At 45.3% G+C, this 8,363-nt stretch overlaps 1 protein-coding gene across 13 annotated transcripts in view; it reads left to right on the top strand.

Annotated features, from left to right (window-relative positions):
• The first annotated feature begins 7,238 nt into the window (after positions 1 to 7,238).
• Positions 7,239 to 8,363, top strand: part of JADE3 (jade family PHD finger 3) — a 64,904-nt gene continuing 63,779 nt past the window's right edge. For 5 of the 13 annotated variants that reach the window (XM_063392492.1, XM_063392489.1, XM_063392484.1 and 2 more), the window contains exon 1: positions 7,610 to 7,996. The gene's annotated coding sequence lies outside the window, so the exon portion shown is untranslated. Of the gene's footprint in view, positions 7,410 to 7,448; positions 7,585 to 7,609; positions 7,997 to 8,363 lie in introns of those variants that run through there. The other 8 variants (XM_063392490.1, XM_063392481.1, XM_063392491.1 and 5 more) reach the window with 6 other exon arrangements.

Here is an 8,363-nt window from a genome sequence, read left to right as displayed (position 1 = left end):
CACTGGATTCTGAAGACTTTTTAAAATTATAGTATATTGAGAAACAATTACACTATGGTAGGTATAAAAACTGATTGCCATGTTTAAACAGGAATATATCTTGAAATAGATACTCATAGCTAATTGAAAATAAGCATTAATTCCCTAGGCATTCATCCTCTGGAAAAGGTGATTTTTTGGCAGCAGGGAGTTTTCCTCAGTCAGAGATGGTAGTGCTTATAATAGTGAAATTGTTAATTTAGAAAGCAGGTCCATTTAATATCTGAAAATCGGTAAAATCCTTCTGAAAATAGGTAAACATTTAATAAATTTCCAAATGTGGCTTTAAACTGGTGAGAAACGTGACTTTTCCAAGCAGAGATGGTCTAGGGTAACTCTCCCTAAGCATAAGTGTTTGGAAAGAATGTAAAGTACTGTATCAATACAATTGTCTTTTGAATATATTGAATAAAATTGTGAAGCTTTAAAGTATCAAAGCTTTTGGTTTACATTTAGCTATTATTGTACAATTTTACAGTCTAAAAACCATCTGGTTATCCCAGTTGGATCCAAGTTGCCCAATAATCTTTTTTTGTATGTAGTATCTGCGTCATAGCGAAGCTGCTTTAAAGTATTTTCACCATTTTTACCAATCACATCTACAAATATGAACATGAAGAAGTGTCTGTGCCCCAGTTGCTAGATCACCCACTTCCTTTTGTCATAACTAATAACTAATTGTCATAACTAATATACATGCATTTTTGCATGACTTTAATCCACATACCAGGCTGCACTTACCTAACTTGGACAGATTTTTTTCAATTCTGTAAAGCAGCCTTAACCTTTTATTACAAAATATATACTTAAGTCATTCTGACTAATAAGGGAAAAAAAAGTTTTACTGACTTTAGCATGAGTAAAACTCTGTAGTTGAGTATTTTCTTATTTGAATGTTGAAGTGTTATGCTTATTTGAAGGCTTTTAAGTGTTTAGGTTTTATTAATACAGAATATAGTGTTCTGCACAAATTTAAATCAGCAATGATAGTTTTATCTTCTGAAAGATGTTGATTTCACAGGCTGTTTTCCTAAAAATTTAATGCAGGACATACTGAAATAAATCTTTTAACACCTAGGAGCAGCCCACTTGCCTGCTTGATCAGTTCTTAAACTCTAGGTCTTGTGCTATCAAGTTCCTTGTTGACTCATTGGGACCTTTGTGCCATTTCTTTTCTGAATTAATGCATAAGCCTCCTGAATCTCCAAGGGTGACACAGGCCTTTAGAGGTCTGCAGGAACAGCTCTTCCAAGTCATGTTTAAATCTGATCTAAAACATGTAAATTCCAGTCCAAGAGTTTCAAAAGCTATGAATAGGTGCCGATTGCAAGTATTGTCTCTAGCATCCATGGATTTGAGTGGGATGGTGCAACTGGCTGGAGCACTTCCTGAAGCTGTGTGCTGTAGTACTGCATTTTGCTGCAGTATACGCTGGAAGGCAGCTAGCTCTGGGAGTCCACCCCATTCCCAGGGCACTGACTGCAGAGCTTGCAGTATGAGCTATAGTAATTTGCTAAGAACAACCATTTCTGGAAAGTAATCATTTGCTATATTGCCTTCCTGGAGGTTTTTCTTAAAGCTGTCTATTCTGAGTTCTGTCTCTCAACACAACCATCTACATATGGCAAAACTTTGCAAACATCAAACCTGGTAGAAAGAGGATGTGCTGGAGGATTAACTGAATGCCCGGGAGTCATGGATCATTAACAGTCCAGACATTAATATCTTGGTGTTTTTGTCAAGTTTGATAGAAAAATGCTTTTTACTGTTTTTATCTCTTCAAAATGGCCAGTTGCTGTAAGACTGTTGCTGGTAATGTTTGTGGTCAGAGTCTTCCTGAGGCACATGTAGTCATCACTGCTTCTGAGTAAGAGAGAAGAAAAGGAGGGGGAAGTGAGAGAAGCTTTTAAAAAAGCTCTGAAGTTTCCTGAGTACATAAAGAAAAATGTGCAACTGCTTATTCCTTTTTTTTTTTTTTTTAATGCATTTAGTGATAATCCCCGGCTATGTACAATTTCATGGCCAGGATATCTGAGTACTTTCCCTGAATGTATATTAAGCAATGTGACCAGCATCTGTCAAGTACAAGTCATCCTCTTTCCAATTGCTCAAGCCTTTAAAGTTGCCAGTGCTGCAAGGTTCTAGGAGATCTTTCAAATATGTGTGGATTTTGCTTGTATCCTTTTGCTAAAATAGCTGTTGGAAGTTTGTCCTTCAAACAGGTAAAGTTGATAGGAAATTACAGTGATGTTAAAAGGCTCTTGAACAGTGTTTAAATGAGTGTTTGTCTGATGTTCCCAAACTACAAAGGTTGAAAGCAATGTGCTATTATAGGTTCTACCCAAATGATGAGGCTAATTTTTAGGCAAAGCACCTCTGCAGTACTGGGAGCTCAAAGGACTGTGTCTAGATGACAGTGCTATGTATCTCCCTGCTTTTCCAACTTCATTTTAGCACAAGTATTGTGGTAGTGGAGTCACAGTTCATAGAGTCATGCGAGAGTCTACACTTTTATTTTTAGGAACCTTTTGTCATAGGGAATAAAACTTGGAAAGCTTGGGTTTATCTTTTTTTATTATTTTTTTTTCTTCTTGTTTAAGCCATTAAACTCATGTGTCTCAAAAAAAAAACAAAAACAAAAACACCCTTTTAGGGGATGTGCAATGGTAAGGTGACCACAGAATCAGCAGCCCTACTCTCTCCCACTTACAGGGATGCTGTCTGCTGTGCAGAGATTTCCCCCAAACTGATGTACATCACCAGAGAGGCAGCTAACTTTCCAGCTCTTTTAGAGAATTTTATTTCCTCACTAATACAAGCGTAAGATGTATTCTTTGATTCTTTTTTTGTTAGGTACTTACTTCCATGCATTTAAGGTACAGAGCTATAATACTAATCGGTTTTGAAAGCTACTGGCAGCCCTCTCCATTCTGTGCTACTGTCTTAGAAGGAGAAGGATAAATCAAAGATCTCCCTAAGCACAGAACTTTGAACTTGTCAGATCCTGGGAAGTGAAGCTGGCACATTTTGCTCTTGAGAGAGTAAATGGTTCATGACTGTGAAAGTACTATTTTTTTTTTGTCTGAATGTGCTGATCTTTTTATGAAGGGAAATCCTCCCCCCCATTTCCGAAGTCCCTTCACAAAAAAATAACAACACTTCAGGGGGCTTTTTTATAGGGTCCTGGAGATAAAATGGAAGGGCTGTACTATGACCTGAGGGCATCTTTTGATAGCTGCCCCAACAAGTGCTAAAGGATTGGATTCAGTGTTTAAAGAATCTATCTTTTGAAGCTCTGAGTGTTCTTTGCTTCTATTTCTACTAGTGAGTATCAGAGACATTTTTAGTCACAAGGGTTTAAAGATGGCTAGCCATCCTTATTTGAGATTCTGCTTTGCATTTTTTTCCCCAGAAGAATGAAAGTTTCTCCACAGTCATAACAAATGCTCTTGCAGGTGCATGTTTGTACTTTATGGTAACAATTCAACAATTCAATAATTTTGCTTACTGAAAGGAAAATAAAAGAGTTAAGCTTTTCTGTCTCTTGCCAGTAACTACCAATGCGTGCTCTGGTTTGAAGGACATTGTATCAAGGTTTCCTCAATAGTATCTCTGCTGATGAAGCGAGTTTTATGCAGCATCTATGGGTTTCAAAGAAAAAATGGTATACTAGCCTTTGATATCTGTGTATTTCTTTTATCAAAGTCAATTTGAATTACTGGCCATGGAAACGTCTATGTGCAGGCTGGGAATGCCACAAAAACTTGGAGGTAAGGGGTTTGAATTAACTTACCAGGCCTTTCCAATGCTCATTTTCCCCGACTACTCTTCTGTAATGTATTTGTTGTCTTTTTCTTCTCTGGCATCTGATCAGCGATAGCAGATGCAGTATAAAAAAGTACTTGTTGTTGTTGAAATTCACTGGAGTACTTCAAGGTATTTCAGTTAGAGGTGCTTCTTTGTGGCTCAGATCCATGTTAAACTCTGTGTGACCATCTTTTCAAATGTTAACCACTGCTTCAGTGCAATTTTCTTAATATTCTAATATACCACAGGCAGCTTTTGTACAGCTGAGTTAGGACTTGGTTCAATGTGAGTATGGTATATGTGCATACATTATTTTACCCTGATCATACCTCTTCTAGTTTCCAGAGCATTCTGCCCTTGGGAAGACTTCCTGTTTGTGCTACATTTTATCAACATGTTAACATCTGGCTTTGTAAATTCCTTATATTCCCTAGGTGCGTAAGAACATCTGTAGTTCATCCTTTTGAGAGCAAATGTAGAAACTGTGTTGCATGTCTTTAAAAAGAACAAAAGTGTACATTCTGCTTCCTAGTTATTTATCTTGCTTGATGTTCCAAAGGAAATACACAGTGAATGTAAAGCATTTATTGAAATTGGTAGCCCCACAGACTGATACAGGTTTTCCTATGTCATTTATCTTTTGGCTATGAGCCCACCATGTACAGTTGAGGATTTACTATAGAATTAGAAGCTTGGATGCCATTTTCTCATGATATGTGACAGCCAGTGTAGGGAGGTGTGTGTGATTCCAGACATGGGAAATGAAGATAGCTGCTAAACACCTTTCCTGGGTTGGGCTGCATCTGCTCCTGATGAGGTCATTCATATATAAAGTAATCTGGCAGGAAACTTCTTGTAGGGATGTTTCCTTCACTGATGGGAATATACATCCTTTATTGTCCTTCAGAATGATGGATACTTTAAACACAATATATGTGTGTGTGTATATATATATATACACACACACATATATATATGTATATACTCTACTAAGCAGGTTTCATGGACACACAAAAATTATAAATTGTTCTGAAATCCTAATTAAGGTATTGGTACTTGAAAATGTTTTTTGTTTCATTTAACTCAATCAGACTTTATTTCCTTTATGAGTAGAAAACAGATCTGTAGTACATGAACTTGGTTTTATCACTCCAAATTCCTTCATCTGAGTCTTCAAATCTCTTGTCTTAAATTCAATATTGCCTGCCCTGCTGCCTGGTCCACCTGGTGTGATTATAGAGGATTCCACAAGTGGCAGTGATAGGGCAGCATTCTTGGTGTTTTACTTGATATTGTGGTTTCCTGAAGCTGCTCAGAGTGCTTTTCTGGCAGGTAAATGAACTGAAGGCAAATGAGGTGATTGCTGGTGTGTGAAGGAAGTCATACGTGTCAGCATTGCTGTTCAGTTGTGGTCTAACTGCATTCGTAGAAAGCCTCATATTACACTCAGGAATAGGAAACAGTTATCCCAAAGGAAAAAGACTATTTGTTTTTGTTTTGAAGCAGGTAGTAGATGCATGGAAGTCCTTGCCAGCAGTGATTTACAGTCAGAAGCCTACAAGAATTCAGTGAGATCTGACTTGGACAAGAACTTGGAGAAGTGATTTGTTGAGGGTTACTAAACAGACGCTCCACATACTGCTTGTGAAATCTGATCAAGTACTTGGAGGCTTGGAGAGTACTCAGGGGAAGTATCCTACTGTGGATGCCCACATGGGCCAAGAGGAAGTCAGTGCGAGGTGCCTGTGACTTAGTAGAGCAGGTGGGAGGCTAGGCTGAGCTAGATGGAACATTTGGCTGAAACAGTGCCTCCTTTCTTATGATCTGTTTCTCTTCATCTTTCGGCTGCTGTCAGGAAACACTGTAGAAAATGCAGCTCAGGCATGCCAAACTATCCTTTCCATGCTTGCTGCTTATCTCTTCCTTTTTCTCCTTTGTACTTATAATCTTGCTATTTCTTCTCTGTGCCTGGCCTCAAAAGAAGGCCTGGACTCCAGAGTCCCGAGGTTCCATTTCTTTCTCTGCTGAGTTTCCATAGCCCTTCCATGCCTCAGTTACTGTGTGCATGGAGAAACGGGGCTGCAGCAGCTGAAGGATGATCTCCAGCTAAGACTTTTTGCAGCAATCCTTCTGGTAAGGAAGGCAAAAGGGATTTCCAGAGGGTTTGACGCAAACGATACTTGGTAATAGCAGTATGGGAAATGAGTGTGGGTGTGGGGCGTAACAACGGAGGAGGTTTGCTGAATTTTTGCCACTGTTTCCTTTATTCTGATACTTCCTACTGTGCTTTCTATCTAATATTGTTTCAATGTCATGGGCTGAATGATTAACACTGACAGCTGGCTAAAAGCTGCCCTAAGGTAAACTTTATACTCATTATTTTACAAATTGTGCCACTTAGGCAATATGTTCTCAGTTTAATGCTGGACTGGCCTGCGATGAGTGCACTGTGCCCTCAGAAGCTGCTGGAAGGTGAGAGGGATGTGGTGAGGAGCTTGGCCACCAGCTACCCAGTCCAAAGCTGAGTCTCGGTAGCCAGTGGCTTCAGGGATGCAGGCCAGGCATTGCCCCTTGGCTCATCTTCTGAATGGGCAAAGGGAAAAGTAGCACACTGGAGCCGCGGGAGCCAGCTCCTGTCTCTCATCTGGTTTCAGGTATGGTTCTCTCTCCTCCAGCCCCTGACATCCACTGGAAGGGCTGAGCCTACGACCTTCCCTTCCAGCCCTTCACAGAATCACAGAATGAATTAGGCTGGAAAGACCCCTGGGAGCATCGAGTCCAACCCATGACCAAACACCACCCTGTCAACTAGACCATGGCACTGAGTGCCACGTCCACTCTTTCCTTAAACACCTCCGTGGGCCGTGGCTGCACCACCTCCCCGGGCAGCCCGTTCCAATATCTAATTGCCCTTTCTGTGGAAAAATTCTTCCTCATGTCCGACCTGAACCTCCCGTCATAGTTTTAGATTATGCCCTCTTGTCCTGTCGCTAGTTGCCTGGGAGAAGAGGCACAGTCTCCTTTCGTGGTTGTAGAAAGTGATAAGGTCACCCCTGAGTCTCTCTTCTCCAGGCTGAACAACCCCAGCTGCCTCAGCCGTCCCTCACAGGACATGCGCTCCACACCTTCACCAGACGCGCTGCCCTTCTTCCTTCCCTGCCGTCCGCTTCCCGCTCGCTCTCCGGGCGGGGGGCGGCTCTGCCGGCGCAGCTGGCAGGAAGGCCCGGCGCGGGCAGGGAGGGAAGGGGAAGAGGCGGGGCCTGGAGCCCAGCAGTGTCAATAATACAATAGGGCTCTTGTGCGGCCGCCGCCGCCGGAGGAGGAGCGGGCCGGGCTGCGGGCGCGCCGAGCAGCCGGCACGCAGGGCGGGAGCCGCCGCCGGCCACGGGCCCGGGCGGGCGGGCGGGGGCGATGCGCGCCGGCGCGGGACGGCAGCAGCAGCACCCGCAGCAGGAGCCGCCGCCGCGGCGGGAGCGCCAGCCCTGACGGCCGCGGCCGCCCACGGCAGCGGGCAGGGCAGGAGGAGGAGGCGGCGGCGCGCCGGGCCGGGCCGGCGGCGGGAGGTGAGCGCGGCCCGGGCTGCCCGCATGGAGGCGGGGCGGGGGGCGGGCGCCGGGGCCGCCGCGCCGGGCCTGTGCGGGGGAGGCGCCGGGCCTGCGGCGGCGGCGTTTGGCGCCAAGGCCGGGCAGGAGGGAGGAGGAAGCGGCGGCGAGCGCGGGGAGGCGGCGGCCGCTGCGGGTACGTGGGGCACCGGCGGAGAGCGCGCGGAGCCGCGGCGGGCAGCGGGCAGCCCGTGCGGTGTGAGCGCTGCGGCCCCGGCCGCGTCCGGAGGGAAAAGTTGCGGCGGCTCCGGAGCCGGGCGGGCGCTGCGCCCGCGGGCGGCGGCAGGGGCCGGGCGACCCCCGGCCAAGCGCCCTTTTGTTCGCCGCAGCCTGGAGAGGCGGCGACCCGGCGGTGCCCGAGCCGGCGGGGCCCTGCGGAGCGCGGCTGGGCGTGGCTGGCGGGTGGGCAGACAGACAGACAGACAGCCAGCCGGGCGCTTGTCCGCCGCCGAGCACCGCTCCGCCGGTATGTCGAGGAACTTGCTAGAACTGAGTTTGACAATGAAGCGCTAGCGCAGCCCTCCCGCCTGCCCGGCCGCGCCGCCAAGGTAAGTTTTTTCCTGAGCGGCGGGGTCGGATGGCGCCCCAGTGCCCCCTGTGCCGGTAGGCAGAGGAGCGGCAAGGTCCCGACTTTACTCTCCGCATCAAACCTTCCTCCCTTGCGTGGTGCTTTCCTTAATGCTGTTCGTCTTTCTGCAAAGGCATGGCTTCCGCGACCGGTATGGTTAGTGGCTGAAGATGTAGAAAAAGTATCACTTGCAAATAATAATGGGATGATTAATGGGAGAATATGGTACAGAGCACCCTAAACTACATCTTAACAGGCAAATAAACGCCACTTTTTTCTGCCTTTTATCTAAAGTCATTTTATAAAAAGTATTGGTAGTTACTTGAGGAGTTCAGCTATTGTTTGCA

Source organism: Prinia subflava, chromosome 3 (genome assembly GCF_021018805.1).
Source record: "Prinia subflava isolate CZ2003 ecotype Zambia chromosome 3, Cam_Psub_1.2, whole genome shotgun sequence".
Classification (NCBI taxonomy): domain Eukaryota; kingdom Metazoa; phylum Chordata; class Aves; order Passeriformes; family Cisticolidae; genus Prinia; species Prinia subflava.
Note: the sequence above shows the minus strand (reverse complement) of the source record. Positions and strands in the feature narration are given on the sequence as shown.